Source organism: Gavialis gangeticus, unplaced genomic scaffold (assembly GCF_001723915.1).
Source record: "Gavialis gangeticus isolate Ggan-Ray unplaced genomic scaffold, GavGan_comp1, whole genome shotgun sequence".
Lineage (NCBI taxonomy): Eukaryota > Metazoa > Chordata > Crocodylia > Gavialidae > Gavialis > Gavialis gangeticus.
Window position 1 is genome coordinate 27,545,198 of NW_017729026.1, and position 14,048 is coordinate 27,559,245.

The window sequence follows — 14,048 nt, forward strand, 5'->3', positions numbered from 1 at the left end:
GGAGCTCCCTGCTGCTAGGGCAGGGGGACATAGTCCCTGCCTAGGCTCCAGTGGTGGAGCCCACCCTGATAGCATGTAGCTCCCGTAGGGCAGGGAGCATTCTCCTGTCCCCTGCTGCTTGGCTGACCAAGAGCACATTTGCTCCTGATAAGAGCAGATTTACTCATAATAAGAGCAGTTTACTGTACAGTAAGCATGTGCAAGTGTAGATGTGCACGCTTACTGCACAGTGAACTGCACTACTGCTCAGTAAAGCATCTTGTGTAGACGTACCCAATGTAGTCTAATTCCCTCCTGCAATTTCCCCAACTTTCACTATATTTACTTTATTGCAGTGCAGAATTGTGCAGTGTGTTAACTTATGGTTTTATTTGCATCACTGAGATTCTGGTGGCTGCATAATCTTACACTACAATGCAGAGCATTCTAAGAAAACCATTTCTAGGGAAATTGATAATATTGTCTACAGTTCTGTGGGGCTTGTCTTTTGTCTTTGTGCAAACATCTTGTTTTTACCTGAGTCCTTCAGGCTTTGCTGCCACATGTGCCATCTTCAGGTTTTTCCCCGTTACCTGCAGCCCTGGCATGTCTGTCCCTTACAGAGTTGGGTTGTTCTTCTTGTTTTTGAACATGAACTTGTACAGGGCTTACTTAGCCTTCAGCCACTTCTTGCTGCTTCTTCACAGGGTTTGTCAGTCTGGTTCCCTCCTCACCTTGGGCTGATGTGAACACTCCAGAAGGACCACAAGGATCTTAAATGAAACAAACATTATGATAAAAAGTATAAAAATTAGGGTTATTCAAGATAAAAACTATAAAGACAAACAGCTAGAACTGAACGTGAGACTATTATGGAAGTGCTGCTTAACATTTTATCACTGAACTGAGTTGAATTTTGCATTGAAAACATGGATTCAGCCATTTGTTATTTATAAAGTTTACAGTGTATTATCCCCAAAACACTTGCTCTTTAATTACAGAATAAATTTTCTGAGATTTTACAAGTAAATCTGTTATTTAGTTTATGAGTTAAAAATACTTTTAAAGTGACTCATTAGAAATTTAGCACCCCGTATCAATCATTTTTGTCCCAATTTATCTCCATAACAAGCCAAAACATACAATTCGCTAGGCTAGATTTGATTTCTCTTTTTGGATTAAAAGTCTTTTTTTGCTGTTATTTCTCATAACTGGAAGTATCTCATTTAGTAAGTGCTGTGAAGTAATGCTATTCTACAGAGGATTCCACAAAAAATGCATCATTTAAAAATAGCTTCCAAATCCTATCACTCTCACTGAGACCAAAGCTATAATTAAGCTTATAAAGTATACCTTCCTACAGTTTTCGAAAAGAGTTAAAGTCAAAGTGGTCCTTGAAAGCAAAAGGATGAGGCAATTCAAGTAAGGGAAATAATGAAGGGAAAAAAATACAAAAAACCCAACCAAACAAAAAACTCCCAATAAAACCAACTTGATATGTTTTTAAAAAGCAGTTTAATAATCTGGAACAAAAAACATTATTCTGCATTAATCATAATAACTAGATGCTTATTGCCTGGTGTTACTACAAAGCAGTGTTATAACCCTAATTGTGCAGTTCTATGCATTTGGATTTCTTTTCAATTAATCTTAATTCTGAAAGTCTTGATTTTGTGGCTTAGCCCATACTTAATCAGAGATGTTTTGCCTCCTTTTAATGGTCAGATCATACAGAGATTTAGGAATTTCCTATGGCCTCTGCATTATCAGGCATGAGTGTTGTAGCCAAAGCAGTAGAAACTCATGCTTTTAGAATCAGAGTTTCAGGTTTTATTCTTTTTGCCAAGGATTCACCCACATACCGTATGTCTTGTTACATATGTTTTTGAGATAGTTACAATATTTCTGTAATGTTTTCACCATTAAATTATTGCTATGTGCTCTCAACCTTACAAATCTCCATTTCCAATAGTTTCGTCTGATAGTCTAAGGAAGGTTCAATCTCCTAATTGCATAGTAGAGAAAAAGAAATTCATGTTGTTTACTTCAGTAGCCCAACCTTAACTGCTATTGTGTGGTTTTCAATCATCAGTCATGTGAGGATCTTCGAGATCCTATCCTAAGATCCTTTCCAGATAGTCTCTGAGGTAAAGGTTCTGTTTTGTTAGCTACGTAGTTCTTGTATAAGTATGAAGGATAAGTATATGCCTGCAGGTACCTGTAGCAATCTGCAAACTTTACTTTGGGCATTTATACATGTGCTTTGAGAGGCATGTGTGGGGGGCACTTTAATTAGAGAGCCACACTGATTAAAAGTGCCCGAGCGTCACGTGTATCAGCATCCCCATGCTGAAAAAATTGTGGCAGGGCACTTTGAACTAAAGCTTATTCAATAAGCTTTAGGTCAAAACACTTTGCCACCATTTTTCAGCCCAGAGATGCTGATACATGTGATGCTGGAGGATGCTGGAGCTCATTAATTTCTGTGCTCCAGCAGACTCAATTAGCTCCAAGACACTGGATATACAGCACATCAGAGCAGTTTCCCTGCATGTGTAGAAGTGCCCTTTGTTTTGTGAAGACCATTTTGATTATATTTCCTCTCTGTGCCTTCACCTTGGCTCTGGAGCTTCCATACTGAGCTGAATTATGTAGAATGTGTCAGGAGAAATTCTTGGCCCTGGCAGCAAGTTACAAGTGAAGGATCATTAGAGCTTGATGGCCTTCTATCCAAATAAATTACAGTGGGTGCATCTACACAAGACACTTAACAGCTAATTATCATAGTTTACTGTGAAGTAAGCACATGGTTTACACATGCACATGCTTACTTCACAGTAAATCTCCCTAATCCTGAGTAAATTTGCTAACTTCAAATGCATGTAGCAAATTTACTTGCCTTTAGTAACGGTGCCGTAGCTTTCATGTAGATTCCTGGCTGGGAGCCAAATCTGCTCCCAGTCAGCTATCCAGGACGGGGTAGGAGATAGTTCCCTGCTCCTGGGAGCTGCTCTGCCACAGGAGCCCGGGTGGGGACTATGTCTCCCTGCCCCGGCAGCAGGGAGCTCCAAGCTCCCAGATCCCGATCACAGACCATGGTCACAGGGATCAGGCTGGAAGACCCTTATCTCTCAGCAGCAGCTCCATGACTGCGGAGCCACTTCCGGAAGATGCATAGCTCCCAGCCGGAGCCCCACAGTCGCAAGCTCCCCAGCTTGTTCCCTGCCCAGCTCCACACTCACAGACCTGGGTGAGGAACAAGCTCCCCAGCCCCCACCTGCAGGGAGCTCCCAGCACTGGCTCCGCAACTGCAGACCCACTGCTGGGACATGCTTATTTCCCAGCCTGAGCCCCCTGGTTGCAGGGCTTGGGCTGGAAAATGCTTATCTCCCAGCAGTGGACCTGCAGTTACTGGCACTGGGAGCTCCCTGTAGGCGGGGGCTGGGGAGCTTGTTCCTTGCCCAGCTCTGTAAGTGTGGAGCTGGAGTGAGAAACAGGCTGGGGAGCTTGTTCTCCCTTCAGCTCCATGAGCATGGAGCTGAAGGGGGAACAAGCTCCCCAGCCTGCTGTGTGTCTCCCCCCCCCCAGCTCTGTGCTCACAGAGCTTGGTGGGGAACAAGCTCCCCAGCCCCAACTCTGCAATTGTAATTGGGATTACAGAGCAGGGGCTGGGAGCTCTCTGCATGGGAGCAGTTCCCCACCCAGCCTGGACCTGGCTGAGATCTGCCCCTGACTGGGACAGTTCCCAGCCATACCCAGGCTGAGCAGGCAAGCATGTGAAGCCTGGAGTTAGTTGGGGACTGTCCTGTTTCAGGCAGTCCCCAGCCAGCTCTGGGCTGCACATGCAGATTTCCCTATGCAGCCTGGGGCTGGCAGGTACTGTCATGGTAAGGGGCAGGTCCTAGTCCCTTGCCTTAGAGAGAGCTGCAGGGGTGGGGCAGGTCCCAGCTGCCTGCCCCAATATGCTGCTAGTTGCTAGCTGCCCCACTGGCAGATCAGGGCAGGGGGCTGAAACCTGCCCTTCCCCTGCAGCTCTTTCCAAGCCCAGTGCCCCTTATGTGGGAGCCAGGCCAAGAGCTCCCTGCTGCCAAGGCAGGGGGCGTTGTCCCCACTCCAGCTGTAGACAGCCCTCTGGGGCCAGAAGACAGCTGTCACCTGGCCTGGTGCTCCCTGCCAGCCTCTGGCTAGCACCCAGGGGGAGCCTGGAGTTCCCCTTGGTGGCCACAGAGGCATCTTGCAGGGTTTCAGGGAACTGGAAGCTAATCTGCTCCCTAACCTCTGCAAGTGTAGACACCTACCCCCAAACCCTTACTAATCTAGCCTGGAGTAAATGTACGTGTAGACATGCCTGATGTGACCAAGGAACTGGCTACTAGCCATAGAAATGCACTCTCCCAGGTGACCTGGCTACTAAGTAAGGGATCCCTAACAAAGGTTTGAAGCTAACCAAGGAAGACAACTTGCTGAGAGGAACTGAAGTTACAAAATTACAAGGTTTGGTCTGAGTGGCTTTTCAGACAAACTAGAGCAAAGAGAGAAGCCTATGCCAGAATAGTTAAATAGAGAAGAGAGGACCTGGAGCTCTGGAAAGATGCTCAATAAATCCCAAAAGAAAACTTAGGAGTGGGAAGGATACTGAGCAGGGGCACATCATCCAATAGTGTCTTATTTTACAGTGATCTGATGTTTCTTTTATTACTATGAGTTTACTGTGTGTCTACTTGCCTTGCATATCAGGTGCCCCTAAAGGACTAAACTATAAAATGAAAAGGACAAACTTTGGGGAGGCTAAATTTAAGCTACTGTGGCATTTGGGTGTAATTCAGCACTGGTTTTAAAACCTAAAGCAGCTGAAAAATCCTTCTATTCTGATGAAGCACAAATGAATGCTCACATCACCAGTGGATGTGCCTAGTTTCAGTCTGTTGCATGGGGTGCTATTTTCCTGAGATCTGTGTTCACTTCTATCCATTCTTCAATAAGAATGGCTTCCTGCCTCCATTTACTGGAAGCAGCCTTTTTGATCATGCCTGTATCTGTTACAGAATAGGGTTCACTTGAACATCTTGTCTTCTCTCTGCCTACAGTATCACACTTTCCCCTCATGATTTTTTCTTGCCTGTCGAAAAACCTCGTGAATGCTAATTTGGCCTCAACACTGACCTGGCATTCTGAGGCAATTTATCATTGTCGCTGTAGACAGGAGTTAAATGGACCATCCTTGAACGGTTCCATCTTATTTGTAGCTTCTTACGTATATCAAATATAAATTCTTGACAGATGGTGCCCAATCTGTCATGCTCATAATGACCTTCAAAGGAACTATTATGGAATAAAAAAGGAGCAATTACAGTTGAGACATTTTTATCAATCCTTATAATTACCGGTAGCAGATGGACTACATGTTTGATTTTATACCTTGGCACAAAGTGATCATTTATTAAAATGGTGGGGTTTTTTGTATTAAAACCAAAGCAATAAAGACACATTGATTCACTGTAGTCTCCTGCCTACAATTCAAAGTAAGTTTGTCAAATTCCTGACAAGCAAGTAGAAATTAGTATATGACACCCCAATATTATTTTTTTTCAGTTGAATGCAATTTAATATGGAAAACTCTTCAGCCTGAGCAGTTATGTGTAGCATAAATGTACTAATCAAAGAGAACCAATTTTTGTTCATGATCTGACATAAGATTATAATTTTTACAGAGAGATCTCAAAACAGTTTCATCAACACTGAGAAATTATTTCTTTTGCACTGGCACATTTCTCATTTTCCACCAGAGGGAGCTGTTGTACCAATTAGTTACTGAAAGCCATGTGCTCTCTGAAAAGTGTACCTGGAGCTAAGGGGTGAGCATAGCTGGAAATGTGGCTACAGGGCTCCGACACATATTAAACGCATAGGCCAAGGGCTTGGATCCTGTAGTTGAACTTAAGATATAACAATATTCAGCTACTATTGTACAAGTTACAGAAACATGTTTGCAACCTGTATTGCATGTCCTGATAAATAGGAGTTGCAAAAGGAAAAGTACAAAAGTGCTCCCCAAAAGGCATAATGGGAAGAAACCTATTCACCTAACTGAACTGACAGATTGTCGTGGTTCCTGGAGGTGTGAATCTCATACAGAATTCACAACACAGGTAAAATGCCTGAGTCCTGTAGAGTTGTAGGGTTTGAGACATAAGACTTTGATGCTTGTACATGTGATAGGGGTTTCGTCCTTCAGGGTTGCATTCTGTGCCCCCTAAATTGAAATGGTGGGTTTTATTTTTCTGTTGCTGTATGCATATCATTGTCCTGGTGGCCACAGGCACCTGCTGTAGGCAGAAGTGGTGAGGGGCTCGATCCTTTTTTTTTTCAGTGAAGCCTGCCCACCTCTTCCATACCTGGGGGGCAAGCTGCCAGTGGGCCAGGTAATGCCTGAGCTGCAGGGAGTCCCAGTCCTTCTCTCCACGGTAGTGGCACCCTCTGGGGCCACCCAGGTGGGCTGCTAGTGGGCTGGGTGCTGCCCCATCTCAGAGGCACCTGATCCAACTTTTCCCCAAGCCCTCCTGGGCTTCCAGCATCCTATGCACCATCTCCGCCACCTTCTCTGGCCACCAGCACACCCAGCCACCCTCCTGCTACTTCCCCATCCTGCTCCATGGGCAAGCCAGCCTGTGCCCGGCTGGCTCCAGGTGTCCTGGTGGCTGTAGGTGCCTGCTGAAGGCAGAAGCGGCTTGAGGCCCGATCTTTTTTTCCGGAGAAGACTGCCCACCTCTCACGCTGCCGATGAGCTGAGCAATTAACGGCTGCAACACTCCAAGTTGCAACATTGCAAACTAAACTACATTGGGATGTGGTTTAGCTTGTGACAAGGCAAGCTCATTTAAAACCCCAAAAACTCATATATGTGTAAAGTGTGATGCCATTAAGCTACACAAAGGGAAATTTTTGTCACGTGTACCTGATGACATTGTCACATGTACAAGCGCCCTTTGAGGCATTCCCTATGGGCTAGGTTAGGCAACTCCCTATCTAGCATACTGGCATTTTCAGATCCCTTCCTTAGGCACCTAATTACAGCATCAAGGTCCCACATTACTTTGCATTGCTCTGTAGACATAGATAACTCTGGAGCACAAAAGGTGTTGAACTCTACAAGGATTTGTGTCCCTAGATCACTTAGATGCTTCTAAAAATCCCTCCTTGAATTCTACAAGGATGGGGAGCTACAAGGATAAAGCATGTTGCTATAGCTGCAGTGGTGTAAGCTTGAACCTCACTCTGGCCTTGTGCCAAAGATCACTCCCAGGGGACCAGGTAGGCTAGCCACATCATTTTCTTGTGTGCCATTGGCTATAGAAATGTGTACCTTAATTAATGGACAGGTAGGCTGATCTGGATCTTTGAATTTGAACTCTAGGACAAAGGCTACTTTTTTCTCATGTCCTGCTTCCAGCTGGGCATTGTTGGAATTCCAATAATAATCACAGGGTGGATTTCCATAGGGATTTGCAGTATGGTAATTGCCTCAGACAGAAGGATAAAGAGCTTTTTTCTGGTATTTAATGGGCTTTTCAAGTGCAAGGCAATAAATAGTATGTGAACAGATGTTTTCACTCTTTTTTTTTATTCTCTTGCATCTCTTACATAATTATACACTGAAGTGCTCTATTCTTGTTTCTAAACCAATCTTACTGCAGTGCATATTATAAGAAGGAAAAGACAGAGCACTTAAGTACAAAAAGCAAGAAAATTCCTCACTCTTTAAATGTTTTTGGCATCCGTGCATCCATTTTTCTTATCACCCATGTTACCCTTGAAAGGTGAATAAGAAAGTATATAGCGGACCCTGCTTCTTCCAGCAAACACTTTGCACTGAAAAGTTCTTCCAGAAGCTCCTCACCCATCAGCCCTCCAGCCTCTTACGTCTGCAGTGGCACCTTCCAGTTCATCCTGAGGAAGGGGTGGTGCTGTAGGGGTTGTGAAATGATGGTTCTAGGAATTCCTGCTTCCTCTTTGCTCCATGGGAGGAGAGGGAGAAAGCATGCATGTGGAGCCAAGAACCACTCACTCTCTCTTTCCTTGCCTATGCAAGAAGGATAGTAGAAGCCTGGTAATGGCTCTTCTCCTTCCCTCCACAAAATGTGTTGATGTAGAATCAAAGAATCATGGAAAATTAATGTTGGAAGGGACCTCAGGAGGTCATCTGGTCTAATCCCCTGCTCAAAGCAGGACCATCCCTAATTATCTCATCCCAGCCAAGGCTTTGTCTAGTCAGGTTTTCAAAACCTCCAAGGATCGGTTGGAGGTAGGCTGTGCAGAATAATAGGGGTCTTTGTATGCTTCACAGATTCACAGAAGTTTAGGGCTGGAAGGAACCTTGTGAGATCATCCTTAGTCCCCTGTATGGGCATATGCCTGGGTCCCATAACTCTGCCTGTAATTATGTTTGCTTCCCACAAAATAGTGGTGTCAGAATTTTTTCAGATATTATAAAAGCAAGAGAATGTGATTTTGGGGGAGTCTATATTTGACTGGGTCGCAATATCTAATTAAATGGCCTTTTTGTCGCAAGTACATTGAATTATACTTTGGTTGGTATTTCAGAAATATAGAATAAATTTTTTATCCAGAGCATTGTAGGGAAGACTTTTATCAGATGTAGATATGTATTTTTAAATTGGTCCATGCCCTGTTACAGGCTTGAAATCAACTGTAGACACCACTTCTCCACCAAACCCTTCAGTGTGATTGCCACTTGGTCAGATATCAAGAATAGCACCATTTGCTTCCACCTCTTATTTTATTCCATTCACTTTGATGAGGCATAAAGAGAAGACACATGCCAGCATATCATACCATACAGCAAGGCAGACTTTAGAAGTACGCTGAACATTAGTTATTGCCCTTTACTTGATTTTTTTAATCTACTGCCTTGGAATGCCTTATGGCTCTTCTTATTAGCACTCTGTATTCTTCTGATTCCAGATCTCTTCTCTTGGACTGATTTTTTTCCACAAGCATGTCCTGAAGAAAGTGTCTTTTTATGAGTGAATAGTTACATCTGTTAGATTACTCCAGAGCTATTACCATCCGTTGTATAAATACACTGGCATGAGTACTGCACAATGTAAAACCCATTAAATATTTATTTTTTTAAATCTTATGTAACTTAGAAAAAGTAATTTCCATTCAGGCAGTTGATTCTGTGAAGAGCTTAGTGTTTTGACCTTTTTATAGCCTTATAAATTAATAAGCTGTTCAGTTTCATTTTAAGATATTTGGTTTTAGTCATAGGCTAGGAAGAGAGACTTCATTTGTCCCTGGACAAGTTTGCCTGCACTTGTTCCAGAACAGAAATATCCTGGGATCAGTATGTACACACATCACCTTTCTAATCAAGGTTTAGTAAGTGGCTGAATCCACTACCACTTTTCTGCCATTGATTCAGCAATGCAATCCCAGGATAACTCTTCAGATGCATATTACAATCTCCCAGAATAAACAGTTAGCACTTCTTGTTCCATGAACCTTTTTAGGATTTATCCCAGGGTAATAGACATGGAAGTCTGAACAGCTGCACTTTGCTCCAGGATAAAATAGTTTATCTCAGGACAAATGCAACATCTGTTTGTAGTCTTTGTAGTTCAACACTGCTTGTGAGATTGGCCCCATCTATTTTTTCCATTAACAGTGGTAGATGTAAGAAAATTGCAACTAGCCTAAGGCTAAGTGTACCAAGTTAATATTTAAAATTTACCAAAAGTTGGAGTTTGTATTAGAAACTCCAGAAAACTCTTAACATAGTTGGATTACCAACTGGTGCCACAATTAAGACATAAAGGAAATATGCTGGCAACACTGTAGTTAATTGAGAAATAGCACCATGTAACTGCAAGTATGTGCATTACATATGAAACATCATAGCTTATTTTTTATATTGTAAACTGGAATCTTATTTAGAAAAAAGAAGCAACATCCACCCACAGCTAGACTTTTTTTCCCCAGCATTATCAATATTCTTGTTAGGTGATCATAGTGCTACCTGTTTGAATAATGATATGTTTGAGAGGAAGGCATAAAACCATTTCTGTTTATTGCTGGGAGTGAAATTTGGCTGCTGGCGGCAATAGTAGTTGTTGAGACCGCAATAATCAAAGTACAATCAATAAATGTAATACCTGAGGGACAGAGAGAAGCTGCAGAGAACCTAGTACTGAAGAACTTTATTATTTCTTATTATAATGGCAGTTAACATTTGCGTACCTTTGTGTGTGCGCACACAGCTCAGAGGTAAATCTTGGTCTCTGATTCCATCTTCAGATCATTAATTATAAAAAAAAAATTTCTGTTCCATGAATTTCAGAACATACAATCTATCTTGTGATACTTGAATGTGCTCTTGATGTTCTATATTTAGAGGAGAATGAGAGCTCCTCTTTATTTCTCCCATATGCAGCAACTGAGCACTGGGATCAATCTTCTGTCAAGCTACTGAAATATCCTACTAAAGCAAAAAGTGCTAATAGAGACTGCCTGAAAAAAAATCTCTTTCAATCATTATCTTCAAACCTACAAGTAGAGAATTTAGAAGTGGTTTTAATGATCAGTTCAGTTAAGCTTTAGCCTTGTCATCTATGTACTCATATTTCTCAACAACGGTGTATGAAAAATAGACTGATGCAGCCAATTTACTTCTAGAATCTGAAAGATAATGGAAATTTATTTTCTCTTTGGGTTTTAAATGGGATGTAAATCATAGTATAGAGTAATGATTGTGCTTCATTCACTGACCCAGTGGCCCTGTTCATACCTTAATAGGGCCTGACATTTCACACACAGATAAATGCACAATTACTATACTGACAGAGGTTTTCACCTTATTTTGATTTCTAACTTTTTTGAATTGCTCTGCTCTGCTGCAGTCTAGTGCATTAGACACAGAGGCTGGAATCTGGATAGACCTGCTTTTTCCAGTCCAAGCTCTGCTACTGACTTTCAATATAACTTAGAGCAAGAAAATAAGACTAGTACCTTTAACCTTGTGGCTAGGGACAGACATTAGACATAAATTGGTTTAAATGATCAGAAACTGGTTTAAACCTGTAACAGAACAGATGTTCAGTGCACATAAACCAGTTTGAGAATGGTTTGAGATAAACCTGGTTGAATGTAGTATTAGACTTAACTGCTTTGGCTCAAACTGGTTTATGCAATGTCTGTCCCAGACCCCTTGCTGGTTTAAGATAAACCAGACACCCACAGCTTCCTGGCATGCTCTCTGGACTGGGCAGGGCTCTCTGCTCCACAGCAAGGCTAGCTTCTTGCTGCTGCTCCCTGGCTGCAACTCCTCACCTCACCCGCACCACTCCCTGCTAAGCAGGAATTCGCCCCTCCCCTCTGCCTTGCTGTGGAGGTGTCTGTGTATTAGCTAGCAGGCCATAAGGTGCTGAATCAACTGGCAGATTCAACAGGTAGAATCAACAAGTTGCTGGTAATGTCCTTCTGGTGTTTCTTAATTGGGTGATAAACACTGTTATCAATTCCCTGCTGGGCCACTCAAAGTGTCCTGCCACGTTCTGGCCACAGCCCCCCTCAGCATAATACTGTGGAAGGGAAGGGAGGGCTGATCAGTGCCCCCCCCAGCTTCTAGCCTGAGTCACTGCAGGCATGTGCCTGCATTTCTGAGATATCTGTCTGGTTACAAATCTGATTTAGCCTAGCCAGGTTAGACTAACCTGCAAAGATTGAATCAATTCAGACTCAGGCTTTTTGAATGTCTGTCTCTAGCCTGTGTGCCTATAGTAAGGCACCTCATCTGCTGCAGGAGTTTCTCTAGCCCACATCATAAAAATGCATGTATACTTTAATATATGCTTTTCCTTTCTCTCAGCATATTTTAATATGTATACAGCTGCACAGTCTTGGGAATCTAGTGTCCTTCAGTTTCTTCAGTGGGGTTATTGCTTATGGCAGACCTGGAAGAATTAATTGCAGATTTCCTGTCTCCTGGGTTCAGGTATCAGCTGGTTCTGGTCCTTTGTGTTCCTGCAAAAGAAATATAGAAACATTGCAGTTTTCCGCTGTCTTTCTCCTTTACCTGAAGGGAAAAACCATGTTTATAATGAGGTACTAGGTGTCAGTAGAATGACTTGAAGGACCTCACCACTCAGACTTATAACACATAGATAGATACAATCTATTACTTCAGGGATCATATTCTCATTTCAGTTGCATTCATTCAACCCTTTGGATATCAGTGGCAGGGGGGAGGGAGGAGAGGCTATTTAAATGATATGAGATTTTGCCACATGAATTCCAGCTGGAATCCTAAGGAATAGAAATAAGACTAGGCCCAAAGCTAAGGCAATCATCACCAAGTCACTGTAGAGCTATAAATGTTTTCTACCACCTGCCTTAGGGCTATAGCAAAATGACATTATGATTAGATAAAATGCCTGTTGACCTCAAAGTTCTTATATTTCCTCACAACTCAAGTTAAAATGACAGGTACAGCTGGCCTGCTTGGCTTGAGGCACAGTATGCTTCACTTTATCTAACCATTTCTAAACTGAAATTTTGTAACTGTGGTAGCCTTTTTAGCTCTAAATTTGGGAAAGTTTTGACACAGTACCACTCTGTTTTCATGCATATGTACTAACATTGTTCCAGTTTTCATGGCATTTCCCTAGGATGTGGGAGGAGGTAAAAAAAGAAAAAAAGCTTCATTTGTTGTGTTATACCATCTACTTCTGCAAAATGACTCATTCTAAGGCTGGTGGGCTTGGTAAATAGAGTAGAACAGGGTATATTTATGTATCAGAGTCATGTAATCACTTGATCAGAACAACATTTTGTTGTACAAAGTCAAACCCTACAACAGGATTCAGTCATGTTTTTGTGACCGTGCTGCTGCAGAGAAATGTGAGCAATCATTTTAACTTGCTGTAGGCCAACCCATTTTTGATCTGATACAAGGCCAAGGGCTGCAATTCAGGGTGGGGACTCAGCTATGTTGACAGAGTACTAGGTAGAACAATAGAAAAGGCCTTTATGTCCTTAAGAAAGTAACTGTGGTGGGAAGCTCATAGGTAAGGATTCACCTTTGCTCTGCTTTTACTTGGGCAGTCTCCCTAAAGGCACACAGCCCAAAGCTTTGCTTGTTTTTATGTTGGTCTTGTGCGTGAATTTTTATCTTCTCAGAGTCAGTGTTTAGTTCAGGGGCAGGCAACCCCAGCATGAGTGCCAGATCATGGCACTTGAAGGCATTTTGCTTGGCACACACACCTCAGGGCAGATGGCAGGGAAGGGACCAGAGCTGTGCTAATACAACAAGGATCAGGCTCCTCACAGCTCCCCTGACATCTGCCCAAGCATGCCAAAATCTTACAAGTCAAGGTTGCGGGTGTTTTTGGCACTCTGACCAAAAACACTGCCAATCCCTGGTCTAGTTGGTTTTACCTAGCCATGGATGCCATATCTCTGAGAGAGCCCTCTGCCTTTATCCTTGTTTGAAAGTATCCCAGTGGCAAACAAAAGATACCCACATAGGCAAACTAGGCACATGCCTAGGGCCCTGAGTTGCAGGGGGCCTGGTCCTTCCCTCTGCTGCGACGGCTCAATGGCCTTGTCCTCCTCCCTTCCCTTTCCTTCCCCTCCCCTCTACTGGCCTTGTTGGTATGGTGGCTGCTTCCTACTGGAACAATGTTAGTAGCAGCCCATGGGCTGTGACTGGCCTGCAGGCCAAGTCTTGGTTACCTCTTTATAAAGATTAGCTCTTCCAGACTATTCTTTGAATTAGGATGAGACACACATTTTTAAAAATATCTTTTATTGGGCAAGCTGTATACTTGGGAGGGCTGTTGGACAAGTTTTGGGCACCAAGTGCCCTTCCTCAAGTCTAAGAAGAAGCAGACACAGGCTGACCAGACTACTGTATTTTCTTGTATACCACAAGCCCCCAAATAAGACACACATGCCATTTTTTGGAAGGCAAGATGAAGAAAAAAAGACTTTTCCAGAGTTATGGCTATATAGATCAGGGACAGAGCTCATTCACCTTGCATTTCCTGTTT